The sequence below is a fragment of the Leiobunum rupestre genome, chromosome 9 (genome assembly GCF_980474605.1).
Source record: "Leiobunum rupestre chromosome 9, qqLeiRupe1.1.hap1, whole genome shotgun sequence".
Classification (NCBI taxonomy): Eukaryota; Metazoa; Arthropoda; class Arachnida; order Opiliones; family Sclerosomatidae; genus Leiobunum; species Leiobunum rupestre.
Genome location: NC_143392.1, coordinates 54,892,387 through 54,912,383, shown reverse-complemented (window position 1 = coordinate 54,912,383; position 19,997 = coordinate 54,892,387). Strand labels below are relative to the sequence as shown.

General features: G+C 44.1%; 5 non-coding genes and 8 pseudogenes across 5 annotated transcripts; all 13 read left to right on the top strand.

The window, feature by feature from the left end:
• The first annotated feature begins 607 nt into the window (after positions 1-607).
• LOC149931104 (U2 spliceosomal RNA) lies at positions 608-717 on the top strand (annotated as a pseudogene).
• A 1,540-nt stretch (positions 718-2,257) lies between these two features.
• Positions 2,258-2,446, top strand: LOC149931103 (U2 spliceosomal RNA). The gene has a single exon (XR_016476564.1). It is a non-coding gene; the product is annotated as a U2 spliceosomal RNA (small nuclear RNA).
• A 1,091-nt stretch (positions 2,447-3,537) lies between these two features.
• On the top strand, positions 3,538-3,673 carry LOC149931102 (U2 spliceosomal RNA; annotated as a pseudogene).
• A 1,440-nt stretch (positions 3,674-5,113) lies between these two features.
• LOC149931101 (U2 spliceosomal RNA) lies at positions 5,114-5,299 on the top strand. Its single transcript, XR_016476480.1, has one exon. It is a non-coding gene; the product is annotated as a U2 spliceosomal RNA (small nuclear RNA).
• A 1,070-nt stretch (positions 5,300-6,369) lies between these two features.
• LOC149931100 (U2 spliceosomal RNA) lies at positions 6,370-6,513 on the top strand (annotated as a pseudogene).
• Positions 6,514-7,999: 1,486 nt separating this feature from the next.
• On the top strand, positions 8,000-8,168 carry LOC149931099 (U2 spliceosomal RNA; annotated as a pseudogene).
• A 1,080-nt stretch (positions 8,169-9,248) lies between these two features.
• Positions 9,249-9,352, top strand: LOC149931098 (U2 spliceosomal RNA; annotated as a pseudogene).
• Positions 9,353-10,893: 1,541 nt separating this feature from the next.
• On the top strand, positions 10,894-11,080 carry LOC149931097 (U2 spliceosomal RNA). Its single transcript, XR_016476426.1, has one exon. It is a non-coding gene; the product is annotated as a U2 spliceosomal RNA (small nuclear RNA).
• Positions 11,081-12,146: 1,066 nt separating this feature from the next.
• LOC149931096 (U2 spliceosomal RNA) lies at positions 12,147-12,256 on the top strand (annotated as a pseudogene).
• A 1,540-nt stretch (positions 12,257-13,796) lies between these two features.
• On the top strand, positions 13,797-13,985 carry LOC149931095 (U2 spliceosomal RNA). The gene has a single exon (XR_016476563.1). It is a non-coding gene; the product is annotated as a U2 spliceosomal RNA (small nuclear RNA).
• A 1,067-nt stretch (positions 13,986-15,052) lies between these two features.
• On the top strand, positions 15,053-15,188 carry LOC149931094 (U2 spliceosomal RNA; annotated as a pseudogene).
• Positions 15,189-16,628: 1,440 nt separating this feature from the next.
• On the top strand, positions 16,629-16,814 carry LOC149931093 (U2 spliceosomal RNA). Its single transcript, XR_016476479.1, has one exon. It is a non-coding gene; the product is annotated as a U2 spliceosomal RNA (small nuclear RNA).
• Positions 16,815-17,880: 1,066 nt separating this feature from the next.
• On the top strand, positions 17,881-18,033 carry LOC149931092 (U2 spliceosomal RNA; annotated as a pseudogene).
• Positions 18,034-19,997: the final 1,964 nt, after the last annotated feature.

The window sequence follows — 19,997 nt, the reverse complement described above, 5'->3', positions numbered from 1 at the left end:
ACCACGGTCAATTCGTAGTGCCATATCTCATGACACTTCTCTTCAGCTGTTCTGGTAAGCGTGCAGGAGGAAACTCCGTATGATCAAGATCTTACTTTTTCTAATTATCGATTAAGCACGGTTCCATGTTGCCACTTATTTAAAAAAAGACCCAGAGAAAACCGAAGATAAATTATCGCCTTGGCGAACTAGTTAGAAACAGCGTAAAAGAAAATATTTAAAAATAAACAAATTTTATTAGAAAGACTCAAATACCCCGTTAATGAAAAAAAAGAGGGTGAGAGGAAGAGATCAGCCACCGGCACGCCGTGTTCCCTGGTGGTCTCCCTCCCTCCCAAGAAATGACCCCACTCGACGCGGCTTACCGTCGTTGATGGGTCGAGAACCAATGTATTCCGCGTGATATTACCGTTGACGGCTGAAAACGCTCGATGGCCGTCGATCTTTTTGTTTGAAATCAAGAAGTTACCTTCTTTGGTCAGACGTGATGGTTATACACGCTGTCATCTCCAACCACGAGCAATCTGCTTAAACATAATTATGAAATTTATGAATGCTCAATCTCACTCTTTTTCTTTTTCAACCACCAAAGCCCCCTTTGCCGGTTATCGCTTCTCGGCCTTTTGGCTAAGATCGAAGTGTAGTATCTGTTCCCAGCTATTTCGCTGAAATCTTGGCCGAAAGGCCGTCAAGCGAGTTTTTCCAGCTATACAGCTAGTTCCTGCGATGCTGACTTACCTGCCGGTATCCTGACGTTCCTGTTCCTGTTCCTGCTTCTGAAGCTGCTGCCGCTGTTCCTGGTTCCGTTGCTGATCCTGGTACCGCTGCTGTTCCTGATCCTGGTGCCGCTGCTACTTACCTGTCGCTGCTGTTCCGGGTCTCCACGCTGTTTCCTGACTTGGCTGTCTCTTGCCATTGTTTGCTGACGCTGTTCCTTCCTGGGACTGACATTAACCCGACGACCTCTCCGTAGCCATCATGGCTGCAGAGGTAAAAAAGAGAACCGCTCGACTGGATGTCGATTCTGGCTTCATTGACGTTGCTCGGGCTTTCCTCGAAAAACTCGGACCCGAGTCTATCGAAACGTTGCAACCTGTGGGTAAAGAGGCATTCCTACTTACCTTCACAACTCTGGCTTTCCTGCAGCAAGCGGTCTCCTATGGAGAAATATTAATCGGGAACAAATCATGTAAAGTTACCAGTGTTGAAGATGACGGCATCTGGCTGACGATCAAAAACTTACCATCATGGATTCAATGGGACGCCATTTTGACGAACCTAAGACAATACGGCGAAATAAAAGCTCACCGCCTGGACGAATACAAGGAGCTTAAAGGAATTAAAAATGGGGACCGTTCAGTAAAAATAAAAATGGCCAAAACAATACCTAATGTGCTTTATTTCGGGCGAAGTAGAGCACTTGTATACTATTCAGGAGTGGCAAAGAAATGCTTCTTTTGCGACCAGGAGGGGCACGTTGCCTCTACCTGTGAGGCAAAGAAGACCAAGGTGACGGACCAGTCGCAAAAGGCCACAGGAGTGCAGGGACACCCACTCACTACCCAAGACGAAGACCAAGAGAGAGAAGAACCCATAACAGAACCGGCAACACCACTAAAGACACCACCCAGCGAACACCAAGAACCACTGCCCCAAGAACATATCAAAGGACTTTATGTCAGCCCGGAAAAACTAAAAGCAATCAGCAACTACTCGCAGGCCCAACTTCGGGGATTTCTGAAATACATCCAGACCACGGACGAAATAAACGATATACGGAGGCAGATGTTTATCACGCTCATCAACAAAGAACAGGAGAAATTCTCAAAACGACGAATGCCCAACTCTCCGGAAAAAGCAACAAAGAAAGGGAAGACACAAAATGAAGAACAAACATATGCTAGCGCCACCGGAAGCACACCTGATAAAGACTTGTATGCAGCATACGTAACTTATTGAACTCTCTTATTTTTCATAAAAGGCAAAATTTTATTTCAAAAGCGTGCTAAATTCCATTTTTATTCATTTATATTCATTTACTTTTGTGTACTTTTATCTGGTTTTAACTCTATGTTATCCCTGAAAAAAAAATTTTAATTTTAAGAAAATAATGATACTCACCTTGTTATATAAAAAACCATTTATACTTACCTTGACGTTTGAAGAAAAAAACCAAAACCTAAAAAACGAAAAATGAAACTAATTTTATCTTGTTCGCGCTAATTTAATGTAATTAAACGCGAACATGTGTAAATTTGTAAATTTGACTGAAAATTAATAAAATATTTCAGTATCTGTTCTTATCAGCTTAATATCTGATACGGGTCCCATCGGGGCCCAAGATATTAAACTTATTTTTGGACGGCGGCGGAGAGGTCGGAGCTTGCTCCACCTCCGCCACGGGTTGGCCTGGTATTGCAGTTCTTCCAGGATCGGCCCACCTCGCTCAATGAATCTAAAATCAAACACCATATATATATATATATATATATATATATATATATATATATATATATATATATATATATATTCCTGACGTCATAAGAGGGAAAGTCGTCATTGGCTAGTAGATCATTTTGAAGATTCGGACGGATTTGTTTTGTAATTTTTTACCTTAACTGTCGTACGTTACCAACGGTATGTTTTTTTTAAGTCACTTTCGTTACTAACAGGAGACATGATTAGGAGTTCACAGCCGGCCGCTTTTCGACATTCGCATTGGCAACACGTCTTCCCCTTTAAAAAAATTACCCCCTCCCAAACCATGGTAACTCCGTTCTCGAAACGGACACCATATAAGTTATTTACATCGAGTTACCTAGCGAGGATTGCGGTTCTATCGCTGTAGAAATAGGGGACTGTTAAAAGCGGGATGGTTTGGAAAAAACGAGTTTTTGTGTTGCTGATGCCGGGGCGCGTACTACGCGGCAACCACGGTCAATTCGTAGTGCCATATCTCATGACACTTCTCTACAGCTGTTCTGGTAAGCGTGCAGGAGGAAACTCCGTATGATCAAGATCTTACTTTTTCTAATTATCGATTAAGCACGGTTCCATGTTGCCACTTATTTAAAAAAAGACCCAGAGAAAACCGAAGATAAATTATCGCCTTGGCGAACTAGTTAGAAACAGCGTAAAAGAAAATATTTAAAAATAAACAAATTTTATTAGAAAGACTCAAATACCCCGTTAATGAAAAAAAAGAGGGTGAGAGGAAGAGATCAGCCACCGGCACGCCGTGTTCCCTGGTGGTCTCCCTCCCTCCCAAGAAATGACCCCACTCGACGCGGCTTACCGTCGTTGATGGGTCGAGAACCAATGTATTCCGCGTGATATTACCGTTGACGGCTGAAAACGCTCGATGGCCGTCGATCTTTTTGTTTGAAATCAAGAAGTTACCTTCTTTGGTCAGACGTGATGGTTATACACGCTGTCATCTCCAACCACGAGCAATCTGCTTAAACATAATTATGAAATTTATGAATGCTCAATCTCACTCTTTTTCTTTTTCAACCACCAAAGCCCCCTTTGCCGGTTATCGCTTCTCGGCCTTTTGGCTAAGATCAAAGTGTAGTATCTGTTTTCAATAGAACTATACGGAGATCTTAGTCAGGGGGCGAGAAGTGTTTATACGCCTATAAGGCGAGTTGCCTTTTTTGCCGCATGATCTGTTCCGGCGCTGATCCGTTCCGTTGCTGCCTTGTTGCCTGTTCCTGAAAAGAAGTACTCACCTGACGCTCCTGCTGACCTGCTCCACGGACGCCGCTCCTGCTTGGAGCTTCTCTCAGCGGACGATACTCTCCTAGCCTGAAATGGCTACGGAGGAGAAGAAAAGAACTGCTCGACTGGAAGTCGATGCCAGCTTTCTCGACGTTGCGCAAACCATATATAACCAACTTGGACCTAAGAGTATAGATACTCTGCAACCCATGGGTAAGGAAATTTACCTGATTACGTTTACGACCCTGGCCTTTCTCCAACAAGCGATGTCTTGCGATGACCTGAAAACAAATGGAAAAAAATGGAAACTCACCTGCATGGAAGACGACGGAATATGGATCACGATTAAGAACCTACCAAAATGGATCCAATGGGATTCAGTAATAAGTACTCTCCGGCAACATGGTAACGTTAAAACTTACCATTTTGATGAATATCAACAGCTTAAAGGCGTCAAAAATGGCGATCGCTCTGTTAAAATAATAATGACTAAACCCATCCCCAATGTTATGTTTTTCGGGCGAAGCCGCGCCTTAGTTTTTTACAGAGGCGTAGTAAAAAAATGCTTCTACTGCGACGAAGAAGGCCACTCAGTTTCAGCGTGTGAAAAAAAGAAGACAGCTTTAGAAGATAGACGCCCGGTCCTCCTTGAGGGCCAGGGTCCACCTTCAATCCCTGAACCCAAGATCGTCCAAGCAATGGACGCCACAGAAGACCCAACCATACTACCACAACTACAGGAAAATCAAGAACACCAATCAAGCAAATCACAAGTACTTACCACTTTCGACGACTCAAAAAGCTCTGAAGAGAGCTGGACCCTGACATCACCAGAACCTGCCAAGAAGAACCCAGAACCTCCAGTCAAAACCAGCCAATACGCCGACGCCTTGAAAACACCACCACAGCCCAATGAACCTGAAAATAACCCCGAATCAACAAGCAACGAGCCAGAACAATCCAAATCCGACAACAGCAACGACGAGACCTCTTCAGCCACCGGGCCCAGGTGGGATCCCAATACCTGGAAGCCGGGAGTCAAACCAGACCTTACCAAACTAACACACACCGAACTACAGATCCTCTACAGCCGCCTCGACAGAGAACCTCCCTCAGGAATCAGAACCATTGATTGCTCCATCGACGACCTCCAGTTCCAAGTCACCGACCTTCTTCAAAGCTACTCTAAACGCAGACACAGCATCTCTCCAAAAAAGAAAGCGAAAAAAGGAAAACCAACTTCTTAAAATTTATTATTTTTTAAATTTTAAACTTAACCATGGCTTTTATTCTATGCACTAATCGTATTTTAAACTTTTTATGAATACAATTAATGACCTGCTGTAATTTAAAATAATTTAAAAGGCAGGAAAAATAACATGACAAGGGTACTGTAACTCAAGTTTTTTAATAAACAAATTCAGTATCTGTTCTTATCAGCTTAATATCTGATACGGGTCCCATCGGGGCCCAAGATATTAAACTTATTTTTGGACGGCGGCGGAGAGGTCGGAGCTTGCTCCACCTCCGCCACGGGTTGGCCTGGTATTGCAGTTCTTCCAGGATCGGCCCACCTCGCTCAATGAATCTAAAATCAAACACCATATATATATATATATATATATATATATATATATATATATTCCTGACGTCATAAGAGGGAAAGTCGTCATTGGCTAGTAGATCATTTTGAAGATTCGGACGGATTTGTTTTGTAATTTTTTACCTTAACTGTCGTACGTTACCAACGGTATGTTTTTTTAAGTCACTTTCGTTACTAACAGGAGACATGATTAGGAGTTCACAGCCGGCCGCTTTTCGACATTCGCATTGGCAACACGTCTTCCCCTTTAAAAAAATTACCCCCTCCCAAACCATGGTAACTCCGTTCTCGAAACGGACACCATATAAGTTATTTACATCGAGTTACCTAGCGAGGATTGCGGTACTATCGCTGTAGAAATAGGGGACTGTTAAAAGCGGGATGGTTTGGAAAAAACGAGTTTTTGTGTTGCTGATGCCGGGGCGGGTACTACGCGGCAACCACGGTCAATTCGTAGTGCCATATCTCATGACACTTCTCTACAGCTGTTCTGGTAAGCGTGCAGGAGGAAACTCCGTATGATCAAGATCTTACTTTTTCTAATTATCGATTAAGCACGGTTCCATGTTGCCACTTATTTTAAAAAAGACCCAGAGAAAACCGAAGATAAATTATCGCCTTGGCGAACTAGTTAGAAACAGCGTAAAAGAAAATATTTAAAAATAAACAAATTTTATTAGAAAGACTCAAATACCCCGTTAATGAAAAAAAAGAGGGTGAGAGGAAGAGATCAGCCACCGGCACGCCGTGTTCCCTGGTGGTCTCCCTCCCTCCCAAGAAATGACCCCACTCGACGCGGCTTACCGTCGTTGATGGGTCGAGAACCAATGTATTCCGCGTGATATTACCGTTGACGGCTGAAAACGCTCGATGGCCGTCGATCTTTTTGTTTGAAATCAAGAAGTTACCTTCTTTGGTCAGACGTGATGGTTATACACGCTGTCATCTCCAACCACGAGCAATCTGCTTAAACATAATTATGAAATTTATGAATGCTCAATCTCACTCTTTTTCTTTTTCAACCACCAAAGCCCCCTTTGCCGGTTATCGCTTCTCGGCCTTTTGGCTAAGATCAAAGTGTAGTATCTGTTCCCAGCTATTTCGCTGAAATCTTGGCCGAAAGGCCGATAAGCGACGTATACGCTTCTCAGCCTGTTCCTGTGATGTTGACTTACCTGCCGGTTTCCTGACGTGCCTGTTCCTGTTCCTGCTTCCGAAGCTGCCGCTGCTGTTCCTGGTTCCGTTGCTGATCCTGGTTCCGCTGCTGTTCCTGGTCCTGGTTCCGCTGCTACTTACCTGTCGCTGCTGTTCCGGACGTCTACGCTGTATCCTGACCTGGCTGGCTTTTGCCATTGCTTCTTGACGCTGTTCCTTCCTGGGACCTAACTTCACCTGACGATCTCTCCATAGCCAGGATGGCTATGGAGGTGAGAAAACGAACTGCTCGACTGGACGTCGACGCCGGCTTCCTGGAAGTCGCTCAGGCTTTCCACGAGAAGCTCGGTCTTGAATCCATCGAGACGTTGCAACCTGTTGGTAAGGAGGCATTCTTACTTACCTTCGCAACCCTTGCCTTTCTACAGCAAGCGGTCTCTTACGGAGAATTAACAATCGGCAACAAGACCTGCAGAGTCACCAGCGTCGAGGATGATGGCGTCTGGCTGACGATCAAGAATTTACCACCATGGATCCAATGGGACGCCATATTGACAACCCTACGTCAGTACGGCGAAATAAAGGCTCATCGTTTAGATGAATATAAAGAACTAAAAGGAGTTAAAAATGGAGACAGAGCGGTAAAAATACGAATTACTCAAACTATACCTAATGTCCTTTACTTCGGCCGCAGTCGGGCTCTGGTCTACTATCCCGGCGTTTCAAAGAAATGCTTCTTCTGTGACCAGGAGGGGCACTTTGCCTCTGCCTGTGTCGCAAAGAAGGAAAAGACGGCAGACAAGCCGGTAGCCAAAAAAGACTTACCCAAAGATCCTGAACCACACCGAAGTTCCACATCTGCTCTTGCCAACGCCACCACACTAGAAAACAACCTGGAAGAAAATCAAGAACCCCAAACCAGCAAATCACCCATACTTACCGCATCCGACGACTCCAAAAGCTCTGAAGAGAGCTGGACTTTAACATCACCAGAACCATACAAGAGAAACGCAGAACCTCCAGTCCAAACAAGCCAATACGCCGACGCCTTGAAATCTCCACCACATCACGATGACCTAGAACCCGAAAGCGAACCCGAATCCATTGACTCCGACAACAACTCCAGACCCCGATTTGATCCATCAGAGTGGAATTATACCGATCCGTCACAACTACATTTACATCTATTGAGGAAAACCGAACTTCAAGCCCTTCTTGCAAAAATCAACTCCAGAGCACCCACACGTTCACCCATCCTAACCAAACGAGCAGAAGACCAAGCGGCACAAATCATCGAACTTTTAAAAAACTATCCAAAGAGACGACGTAGTAAAACTCCAGAAAAAGAAGTGAAAAAAGGCAAAAATATGTTTTAAATTTAATTTTTAAATTTTCACATAGTTCTTTACTCGTTTTTTTTTTTACAATGTTTCTTTTTATCTTTTAACGAGTGTTCGCGCTAATTTAAATTAACTTAAAACGCGAACAAATGACTTGAATGTAATTTTTGTAACGAAACGAATCTTTTAATAAACTATTAAAAGTATCTGTTCTTATATCTGATACGGGTCCCATCGGGGCCCAAGATATTAAACTTATTTTTGGACGGCGGCGGAGAGGTCGGAGCTTGCTCCACCTCCGCCACGGGTTGGCCTGGTATTGCAGTTCTTCCAGGATCGGCCCACCTCGCTCAATGAATCTAAAATCAAACACCATATATATATATATATATATATATATATATATATATATATATATATATATTCCTGACGTCATAAGAGGGAAAGTCGTCATTGGCTAGTAGATCATTTTGAAGATTCGGACGGATTTGTTTTGTAATTTTTTACCTTAACTGTCGTACGTTACCAACGGTATGTTTTTTTAAGTCACTTTCGTTACTAACAGGAGACATGATTAGGAGTTCACAGCCGGCCGCTTTTCGACATTCGCATTGGCAACACGTCTTCCCCTTTAAAAAAATTACCCCCTCCCAAACCATGGTAACTCCGTTCTCGAAACGGACACCATATAAGTTATTTACATCGAGTTACCTAGCGAGGATTGCGGTACTATCGCTGTAGAAATAGGGGACTGTTAAAAGCGGGATGGTTTGGAAAAAACGAGTTTTTGTGTTGCTGATGCCGGGGCGCGTACTACGCGGCAACCACGGTCAATTCGTAGTGCTATATCTCATGACACTTCTCTACAGCTGTTCTGGTAAGCGTGCAGGAGGAAACTCCGTATGATCAAGATCTTACTTTTTCTAATTATCGATTAAGCACGGTTCCATGTTGCCACTTATTTTAAAAAAGACCCAGAGAAAACCGAAGATAAATTATCGCCTTGGCGAACTAGTTAGAAACAGCGTAAAAGAAAATATTTAAAAATAAACAAATTTTATTAGAAAGACTCAAATACCCCGTTAATGAAAAAAAAGAGGGTGAGAGGAAGAGATCAGCCACCGGCACGCCGTGTTCCCTGGTGGTCTCCCTCCCTCCCAAGAAATGACCCCACTCGACGCGGCTTACCGTCGTTGATGGGTCGAGAACCAATGTATTCCGCGTGATATTACCGTTGACGGCTGAAAACGCTCGATGGCCGTCGATCTTTTTGTTTGAAATCAAGAAGTTACCTTCTTTGGTCAGACGTGATGGTTATACACGCTGTCATCTCCAACCACGAGCAATCTGCTTAAACATAATTATGAAATTTATGAATGCTCAATCTCACTCTTTTTCTTTTTCAACCACCAAAGCCCCCTTTGCCGGTTATCGCTTCTCGGCCTTTTGGCTAAGATCAAAGTGTAGTATCTGTTTCCCAGCTATTTCGCTGAAATCTTGGCCGAAGGGCCGTTAAGCGAGTATCCAAGCTCTACAGCTAGTTCCTGTGATGCGGACTTACCTGCCGGTATCCTGACGTCTCTGTTCCTGCTCTTGAAGTTGCCGCGGCTGTTTCCGGTTCCGTTGCTGTTCCTGAATCCGCTGCTGTTCCTGGTCCCGGTTCTGCTGCTACTTACCTGTCGCTGCTGTTCCGGGTCTCCACGCTGTATCCCGACTTGGCCGATTCCAGCCATTACTACCTGACGCTGTTCCTTCCTGGGACCTGCCTTCACCTGACGACCCCTCTAAAGCCATCATGGCTGCAGAGGTGAAGAAGCGGACCGCCCGACTGGACGTCGACGCTGGCTACGTGGAAGTTGCCCGAACCTTCCACGGGAAACTCGGACCGGACAGCATTGACACTCTTCAATCTGTTGGCAAGAATACCTTTCTACTAACCTTCACGACCCTCGCATATATGCAGCAAGCTGTCTCTTACGGCGAAATATCAGTTAACAACTCCGCATGTAAAGTCACCAGCGTCGAAGACGACGGTGCCTGGCTCACCATTAAGCAACTTCCCTCATGGATTCAATGGGATTCAATCTTGACGACCCTGCGACAATACGGCGAAATTAAGGCACACCGCCTAGACGAATACAAGGAATTTAAAGGAATTAAAAACGGCGACAGATCGGTAAAAATCAAAATGCACAAAACGATACCTAATGTACTTTATTTTGGAAGGAGCAGGGCCCTGGTATACTATACCGGGGTTGCCAAAAAGTGCTTTTTTTGTGACCAGGAGGGGCACGTGGCTTCCGCCTGCGAAAAAAAGAGAAACCAGATGGCCGAGAAGACAAAAACCGGAGACGACTTACCCCAAGATCCTGAAAACCACAGAAGTTCAACACCTATACTTACCAACGCCACCACTCGAGAAGAAGACCTGAAAGAAAAACCATCACGCTCACCTGAAATACTTACCCAATCAAACGACTCCAAAACCTCTGACAGCAGCTTTTTCCTGGCAACACCTTCTCCAAAGACCATAGATCCTCCAGTCAAAACCAGCCAATACTCCGATGCCCTGAAAACAGCACCAAAACCCGATGAACCTAAAAATAAACCTGAACCAACAAACAGCGAACCAAAAAAGAACAACTCCGACTCCGGTACCACCTCAAAAGAAATCACCGCAACAGCCAGACCTCCATATGATCCTACGACCTGGATACCAGGAACGAGACCACCTATAAAACATTTAACCAAACAAGAACTACATATGCTTATCGAACACATCAAGACAGTACCCTATGGCCAGGACGGTAATGTTAACTGGTCCATAGCCGAATACTTTGCCGAAATTAAACTAGAAATCCAAAACTACCAAAAACGCCCACGCAGTACCACTCCCACCAAAGAAACCAAAAAAGGGAAATCTTCACGTTGAAGTTTTTATTAATTTTAAACTTTACCTCTGTTTTATCTCTATGAACTAATTAGTTTTATACTTTTTAAATTTTATATCTATTTAATGACCTGTTTTAATTTAAACTAATTTAAAAAAACAGGAACTATCTGACAGGGTACTGTATTTTATTGAAATTTTTAATAAACAAATTCAGTATCTGTTCTTATCAGCTTAATATCTGATACGGGTCCCATCGGGGCCCAAGATATTAAACTTATTTTTGGACGGCGGCGGAGAGGTCGGAGCTTGCTCCACCTCCGCCACGGGTTGGCCTGGTATTGCAGTTCTTCCAGGATCGGCCCACCTCGCTCAATGAATCTAAAATCAAACACCATATATATATATATATATATATATATATATATATATTCCTGACGTCATAAGAGGGAAAGTCGTCATTGGCTAGTAGATCATTTTGAAGATTCGGACGGATTTGTTTTGTAATTTTTTACCTTAACTGTCGTACGTTACCAACGGTATGTTTTTTTTAAGTCACTTTCGTTACTAACAGGAGACATGATTAGGAGTTCACAGCCGGCCGCTTTTCGACATTCGCATTGGCAACACGTCTTCCCCTTTAAAAAAATTACCCCCTCCCAAACCATGGTAACTCCGTTCTCGAAACGGACACCATATAAGTTATTTACATCGAGTTACCTAGCGAGGATTGCGGTACTATCGCTGTAGAAATAGGGGACTGTTAAAAGCGGGATGGTTTGGAAAAAACGAGTTTTTGTGTTGCTGATGCCGGGGCGCGTACTACGCGGCAACCACGGTCAATTCGTAGTGCCATATCTCATGACACTTCTCTACAGCTGTTCTGGTAAGCGTGCAGGAGGAAACTCCGTATGATCAAGATCTTACTTTTTCTAATTATCGATTAAGCACGGTTCCATGTTGCCACTTATTTAAAAAAAGACCCAGAGAAAACCGAAGATAAATTATCGCCTTGGCGAACTAGTTAGAAACAGCGTAAAAGAAAATATTTAAAAATAAACAAATTTTATTAGAAAGACTCAAATACCCCGTTAATGAAAAAAAGAGGGTGAGAGGAAGAGATCAGCCACCGGCACGCCGTGTTCCCTGGTGGTCTCCCTCCCTCCCAAGAAATGACCCCACTCGACGCGGCTTACCGTCGTTGATGGGTCGAGAACCAATGTATTCCGCGTGATATTACCGTTGACGGCTGAAAACGCTCGATGGCCGTCGATCTTTTTGTTTGAAATCAAGAAGTTACCTTCTTTGGTCAGACGTGATGGTTATACACGCTGTCATCTCCAACCACGAGCAATCTGCTTAAACATAATTATGAAATTTATGAATGCTCAATCTCACTCTTTTTCTTTTTCAATCACCAAAGCCCCCTTTGCCGGTTATCGCTTCTCGGCCTTTTGGCTAAGATCAAAGTGTAGTATCTGTTCCCAGCTATTTCGCTGAAATCTTGGCCGAAAGGCCGTCAAGCGAGTTTTTCCAGCTATACAGCTAGTTCCTGCGATGCTGACTTACCTGCCGGTATCCTGACGTTCCTGTTCCTGTTCCTGCTTCTGAAGCTGCTGCCGCTGTTCCTGGTTCCGTTGCTGATCCTGGTACCGCTGCTGTTCCTGATCCTGGTGCCGCTGCTACTTACCTGTCGCTGCTGTTCCGGGTCTCCACGCTGTTTCCTGACTTGGCTGTCTCTTGCCATTGTTTGCTGACGCTGTTCCTTCCTGGGACTGACATTAACCCGACGACCTCTCCGTAGCCATCATGGCTGCAGAGGTAAAAAAGAGAACCGCTCGACTGGATGTCGATTCTGGCTTCATTGACGTTGCTCGGGCTTTCCTCGAAAAACTCGGACCCGAGTCTATCGAAACGTTGCAACCTGTGGGTAAAGAGGCATTCCTACTTACCTTCACAACTCTGGCTTTCCTGCAGCAAGCGGTCTCCTATGGAGAAATATTAATCGGGAACAAATCATGTAAAGTTACCAGTGTTGAAGATGACGGCATCTGGCTGACGATCAAAAACTTACCATCATGGATTCAATGGGACGCCATTTTGACGAACCTAAGACAATACGGCGAAATAAAAGCTCACCGCCTGGACGAATACAAGGAGCTTAAAGGAATTAAAAATGGGGACCGTTCAGTAAAAATAAAAATGGCCAAAACAATACCTAATGTGCTTTATTTCGGGCGAAGTAGAGCACTTGTATACTATTCAGGAGTGGCAAAGAAATGCTTCTTTTGCGACCAGGAGGGGCACGTTGCCTCTACCTGTGAGGCAAAGAAGACCAAGGTGACGGACCAGTCGCAAAAGGCCACAGGAGTGCAGGGACACCCACTCACTACCCAAGACGAAGACCAAGAGAGAGAAGAACCCATAACAGAACCGGCAACACCACTAAAGACACCACCCAGCGAACACCAAGAACCACTGCCCCAAGAACATATCAAAGGACTTTATGTCAGCCCGGAAAAACTAAAAGCAATCAGCAACTACTCGCAGGCCCAACTTCGGGGATTTCTGAAATACATCCAGACCACGGACGAAATAAACGATATACGGAGGCAGATGTTTATCACGCTCATCAACAAAGAACAGGAGAAATTCTCAAAACGACGAATGCCCAACTCTCCGGAAAAAGCAACAAAGAAAGGGAAGACACAAAATGAAGAACAAACATATGCTAGCGCCACCGGAAGCACACCTGATAAAGACTTGTATGCAGCATACGTAACTTATTGAACTCTCTTATTTTTCATAAAAGGCAAAATTTAATTTCAAAAGCGTGCTAAATTCCATTTTTATTCATTTATATTCATTTACTTTTGTGTACTTTTATCTGGTTTTAACTCTATGTTATCCCTGAAAAAAAAATTTTAATTTTAAGAAAATAATGATACTCACCTTGTTATATAAAAAACCATTTATACTTACCTTGACGTTTGAAGAAAAAAACCAAAACCTAAAAAACGAAAAATGAAACTAATTTTATCTTGTTCGCGCTAATTTAATGTAATTAAACGCGAACATGTGTAAATTTGTAAATTTGACTGAAAATTAATAAAATATTTCAGTATCTGTTCTTATCAGCTTAATATCTGATACGGGTCCCATCGGGGCCCAAGATATTAAACTTATTTTTGGACGGCGGCGGAGAGGTCGGAGCTTGCTCCACCTCCGCCACGGGTTGGCCTGGTATTGCAGTTCTTCCAGGATCGGCCCACCTCGCTCAATGAATCTAAAATCAAACACCATATATATATATATATATATATATATATATATATATTCCTGACGTCATAAGAGGGAAAGTCGTCATTGGCTAGTAGATCATTTTGAAGATTCGGACGGATTTGTTTTGTAATTTTTTACCTTAACTGTCGTACGTTACCAACGGTATGTTTTTTTTAAGTCACTTTCGTTACTAACAGGAGACATGATTAGGAGTTCACAGCCGGCCGCTTTTCGACATTCGCATTGGCAACACGTCTTCCCCTTTAAAAAAATTACCCCCTCCCAAACCATGGTAACTCCGTTCTCGAAACGGACACCATATAAGTTATTTACATCGAGTTACCTAGCGAGGATTGCGGTTCTATCGCTGTAGAAATAGGGGACTGTTAAAAGCGGGATGGTTTGGAAAAAACGAGTTTTTGTGTTGCTGATGCCGGGGCGCGTACTACGCGGCAACCACGGTCAATTCGTAGTGCCATATCTCATGACACTTCTCTACAGCTGTTCTGGTAAGCGTGCAGGAGGAAACTCCGTATGATCAAGATCTTACTTTTTCTAATTATCGATTAAGCACGGTTCCATGTTGCCACTTATTTAAAAAAAGACCCAGAGAAAACCGAAGATAAATTATCGCCTTGGCGAACTAGTTAGAAACAGCGTAAAAGAAAATATTTAAAAATAAACAAATTTTATTAGAAAGACTCAAATACCCCGTTAATGAAAAAAAAGAGGGTGAGAGGAAGAGATCAGCCACCGGCACGCCGTGTTCCCTGGTGGTCTCCCTCCCTCCCAAGAAATGACCCCACTCGACGCGGCTTACCGTCGTTGATGGGTCGAGAACCAATGTATTCCGCGTGATATTACCGTTGACGGCTGAAAACGCTCGATGGCCGTCGATCTTTTTGTTTGAAATCAAGAAGTTACCTTCTTTGGTCAGACGTGATGGTTATACACGCTGTCATCTCCAACCACGAGCAATCTGCTTAAACATAATTATGAAATTTATGAATGCTCAATCTCACTCTTTTTCTTTTTCAACCACCAAAGCCCCCTTTGCCGGTTATCGCTTCTCGGCCTTTTGGCTAAGATCAAAGTGTAGTATCTGTTTTCAATAGAACTATACGGAGATCTTAGTCAGGGGGCGAGAAGTGTTTATACGCCTATAAGGCGAGTTGCCTTTTTTGCCGCATGATCTGTTCCGGCGCTGATCCGTTCCGTTGCTGCCTTGTTGCCTGTTCCTGAAAAGAAGTACTCACCTGACGCTCCTGCTGACCTGCTCCACGGACGCCGCTCCTGCTTGGAGCTTCTCTCAGCGGACGATACTCTCCTAGCCTGAAATGGCTACGGAGGAGAAGAAAAGAACTGCTCGACTGGAAGTCGATGCCAGCTTTCTCGACGTTGCGCAAACCATATATAACCAACTTGGACCTAAGAGTATAGATACTCTGCAACCCATGGGTAAGGAAATTTACCTGATTACGTTTACGACCCTGGCCTTTCTCCAACAAGCGATGTCTTGCGATGACCTGAAAACAAATGGAAAAAAATGGAAACTCACCTGCATGGAAGACGACGGAATATGGATCACGATTAAGAACCTACCAAAATGGATCCAATGGGATTCAGTAATAAGTACTCTCCGGCAACATGGTAACGTTAAAACTTACCATTTTGATGAATATCAACAGCTTAAAGGCGTCAAAAATGGCGATCGCTCTGTTAAAATAATAATGACTAAACCCATCCCCAATGTTATGTTTTTCGGGCGAAGCCGCGCCTTAGTTTTTTACAGAGGCGTAGTAAAAAAATGCTTCTACTGCGACGAAGAAGGCCACTCAGTTTCAGCGTGTGAAAAAAAGAAGACAGCTTTAGAAGATAGACGCCCGGTCCTCCTTGAGGGCCAGGGTCCACCTTCAATCCCTGAACCCAAGATCGTCCAAGCAATGGACGCCACAGAAGACCCAACCATACTACCACAACTACAGGAAAATCAAGAACACCAATCAAGCAAATCACAAGTACTTACCACTTTCGACGACTCAAAAAGCTCTGAAGAGAGCTGGACCCTGACATCACCAGAACCTGCCAAGAAGAACCCAGAACCTCCAGTCAAAACCAGCCAATACGCCGACGCCTTGAAAACACCACCACAGCCCAATGAACCTGAAAATAACCCCGAATCAACAAGCAACGAGCCAGAACAATCCAAATCCGACAACAGCAACGACGAGACCTCTTCAGCCACCGGGCCCAGGTGGGATCCCAATACCTGGAAGCCGGGAGTCAAACCAGACCTTACCAAACTAACACACACCGAACTACAGATCCTCTACAGCCGCCTCGACAGAGAACCTCCCTCAGGAATCAGAACCATTGATTGCTCCATCGACGACCTCCAGTTCCAAGTCACCGACCTTCTTCAAAGCTACTCTAAACGCAGACACAGCATCTCTCCAAAAAAGAAAGCGAAAAAAGGAAAACCAACTTCTTAAAATTTATTATTTTTTAAATTTTAAACTTAACCATGGCTTTTATTCTATGCACTAATCGTATTTTAAACTTTTTATGAATACAATTAATGACCTGCTGTAATTTAAAATAATTTAAAAGGCAGGAAAAATAACATGACAAGGGTACTGTAACTCAAGTTTTTTAATAAACAAATTCAGTATCTGTTCTTATCAGCTTAATATCTGATACGGGTCCCATCGGGGCCCAAGATATTAAACTTATTTTTGGACGGCGGCGGAGAGGTCGGAGCTTGCTCCACCTCCGCCACGGGTTGGCCTGGTATTGCAGTTCTTCCAGGATCGGCCCACCTCGCTCAATGAATCTAAAATCAAACACCATATATATATATATATATATATATATATATATATATTCCTGACGTCATAAGAGGGAAAGTCGTCATTGGCTAGTAGATCATTTTGAAGATTCGGACGGATTTGTTTTGTAATTTTTTACCTTAACTGTCGTACGTTACCAACGGTATGTTTTTTTAAGTCACTTTCGTTACTAACAGGAGACATGATTAGGAGTTCACAGCCGGCCGCTTTTCGACATTCGCATTGGCAACACGTCTTCCCCTTTAAAAAAATTACCCCCTCCCAAACCATGGTAACTCCGTTCTCGAAACGGACACCATATAAGTTATTTACATCGAGTTACCTAGCGAGGATTGCGGTACTATCGCTGTAGAAATAGGGGACTGTTAAAAGCGGGATGGTTTGGAAAAAACGAGTTTTTGTGTTGCTGATGCCGGGGCGCGTACTACGCGGCAACCACGGTCAATTCGTAGTGCTATATCTCATGACACTTCTCTACAGCTGTTCTGGTAAGCGTGCAGGAGGAAACTCCGTATGATCAAGATCTTACTTTTTCTAATTATCGATTAAGCACGGTTCCATGTTGCCACTTATTTAAAAAAAGACCCAGAGAAAACCGAAGATAAATTATCGCCTTGGCGAACTAGTTAGAAACAGCGTAAAAGAAAATATTTAAAAATAAACAAATTTTATTAGAAAGACTCAAATACCCCGTTAATGAAAAAAAAGAGGGTGAGAGGAAGAGATCAGCCACCGGCACGCCGTGTTCCCTGGTGGTCTCCCTCCCTCCCAAGAAATGACCCCACTCGACGCGGCTTACCGTCGTTGATGGGTCGAGAACCAATGTATTCCGCGTGATATTACCGTTGACGGCTGAAAACGCTCGATGGCCGTCGATCTTTTTGTTTGAAATCAAGAAGTTACCTTCTTTGGTCAGACGTGATGGTTATACACGCTGTCATCTCCAACCACGAGCAATCTGCTTAAACATAATTATGAAATTTATGAATGCTCAATCTCACTCTTTTTCTTTTTCAACCACCAAAGCCCCCTTTGCCGGTTATCGCTTCTCGGCCTTTTGGCTAAGATCAAAGTGTAGTATCTGTTCTTATCCTCGGAGAGAGCAGACGTGTCCACGCGGAGCTCCGTATCCGCGTTTTTCTCTCTCGTCTCGCGCGTAGCTGCCTTTTTCAAGGCGGCTGCCGTGTCTCGTTTTCCGGCGCCGGCTGCTAAGCCTAGTTTCGTTTTTTCCCGTTTTGAGTACTACTAAGTTACGGCTTTTTAGGAAGTTAGAAAACGGTAAGGCCCTTCGGGGTAATTTTTTCATTCTTTATTTGTGTCTGTCATTATGGCAGCGCAAATTAAGTCGCGCACTGCGCGGTTAGAAGCAGATTCTGCTATTGAGTATGTCGATGTAGCCAGGGCGGTTTACAATCAGGCCGGTAGTAAAACCATTGAAACGCTTCAACCTCTCGGAAGCGGAGTTTTCATGATTACGTTTCTGACGAAGGTCATTTTTGACAAGTTTATGGAGAATCCTTGCCTGAACATCAAAGGCAAGGACTACGAATTGCTGGGGCCGGATGGGAATTTCCGGTGGATCACCATCAGAAACATGCCCGCCTGGATCCAGGCAGATGCAATTTCGACGGCGCTCAAAGAATATGGGGACGTTTCCAAGCACGAGTATGAGTTGTACGACCCCAAAAAAGATAAAGAGTTGGAAGGCATCCGAAACGGTAATCGCCGGATTCGTATGAAGATGAAGAAGCCAGTACCCAATATTTGGCGTTTTGCGCGCCAAAATTATTTGGTGACGTACGCTGGAGTTTCCCAGCAATGTTTCGGGTGTAAGGGCGTCGGCCACAACCGCGCCCACTGTCCCGAAAAAAAGCGGGAAAACAAGAGACGCGACGGAGAGACGGCGGCTACAGGGAACGGAGCGGGAGAGAACGGCGAGGATGTTCACGCGGAGAGAGAAGAGACGAGCGCGAACGAAGTAGTCGCAGAAGTGAATGAGGTGCGCGACCAAGTGGCCATCTCCGCAGCGTCGGATAACGCCGAAGGAATTTCGAACGAAAGCGCGGTTTTGTCACTTTTCGACGATCTTGTGAAAGATTTCGGCTCATCAGTTACGCCACTGAGAGCCACATACAGCAACATTCTTGTCAACCCGAACCAATACCACGTTCCGCCACCACAAATTACGACTTTCAACAAGCTCACTCCACTGAAACGTCACAAACAAGTTTCGCCAGGAATTGTTAACCAAACTTCACCGAAGAAGTTGTGCACCAACAATGATAGTGACTCCGAAGGTGATGTACTATTTTAATTAGCTATCATTTTAGTTTAATTTTTGTCCCGGTTTTCTTAAGTTTAATTTTAATTGTAGTATCGTTTAGCTTAATTATAGTAATGTTTAATTTAATTGTAATATTAGTAATCCTATTTTTAATTTTAATGTCTTCGGTCTCCTTAAAATTTTGTACATTTAACGGAAACGGATTGCGAAACCGGCACAAGGCCGTGGACACTTCCGCTTTCGCGAGTACGCATGGCTTTGACCTAGTTTTTCTTCAAGAAACGCACTGGATGTTTTCTGACAACTGGCGCGCTATCAGATCCGTTTTCGCGGGGTATAAGATATTTTATTCAAGCGCTCCCTCCTCGTCAAGTTGCGGGACTGCCATATTAGTTCGTGACGCTCTCGCGCAGTCGATTACAGGCTTTCGCTGCGACAATCACGGTCGTATCGTCAGCCTCAATATCCGCTTTAACGATCAACTGTTTCGCGTCGTTTCGGTCTACGCCCCGTGTAAACCGGTACTGCGACGCGCGTTTTTTGACAATTTATTCGAATATTTTACCGGTAAATTCGACCGCCTCGTCATCGGCGGAGACTTTAATTGCGTCCTTGACCCGTCTATGGACCGGGACTTTGTTCCGGACGGTCCAGCTGACCTTAGCTCCGACGCTTTGGCCACGCTCATTACAGATATGAATCTCCACGACTCTTGGCGCTGTCTTAATCCAACGACCAGACAATTCACTTGGCACTCGTCAAAAAGAAATTCGCGGCTCGACACGTTCTTCGTTCCCACCAACGATATTCAGACGACAAAAGCGGAAATTTGGCCTCTGCGTCATATTTCCGACCACGACGCAGTCAGCGTTAC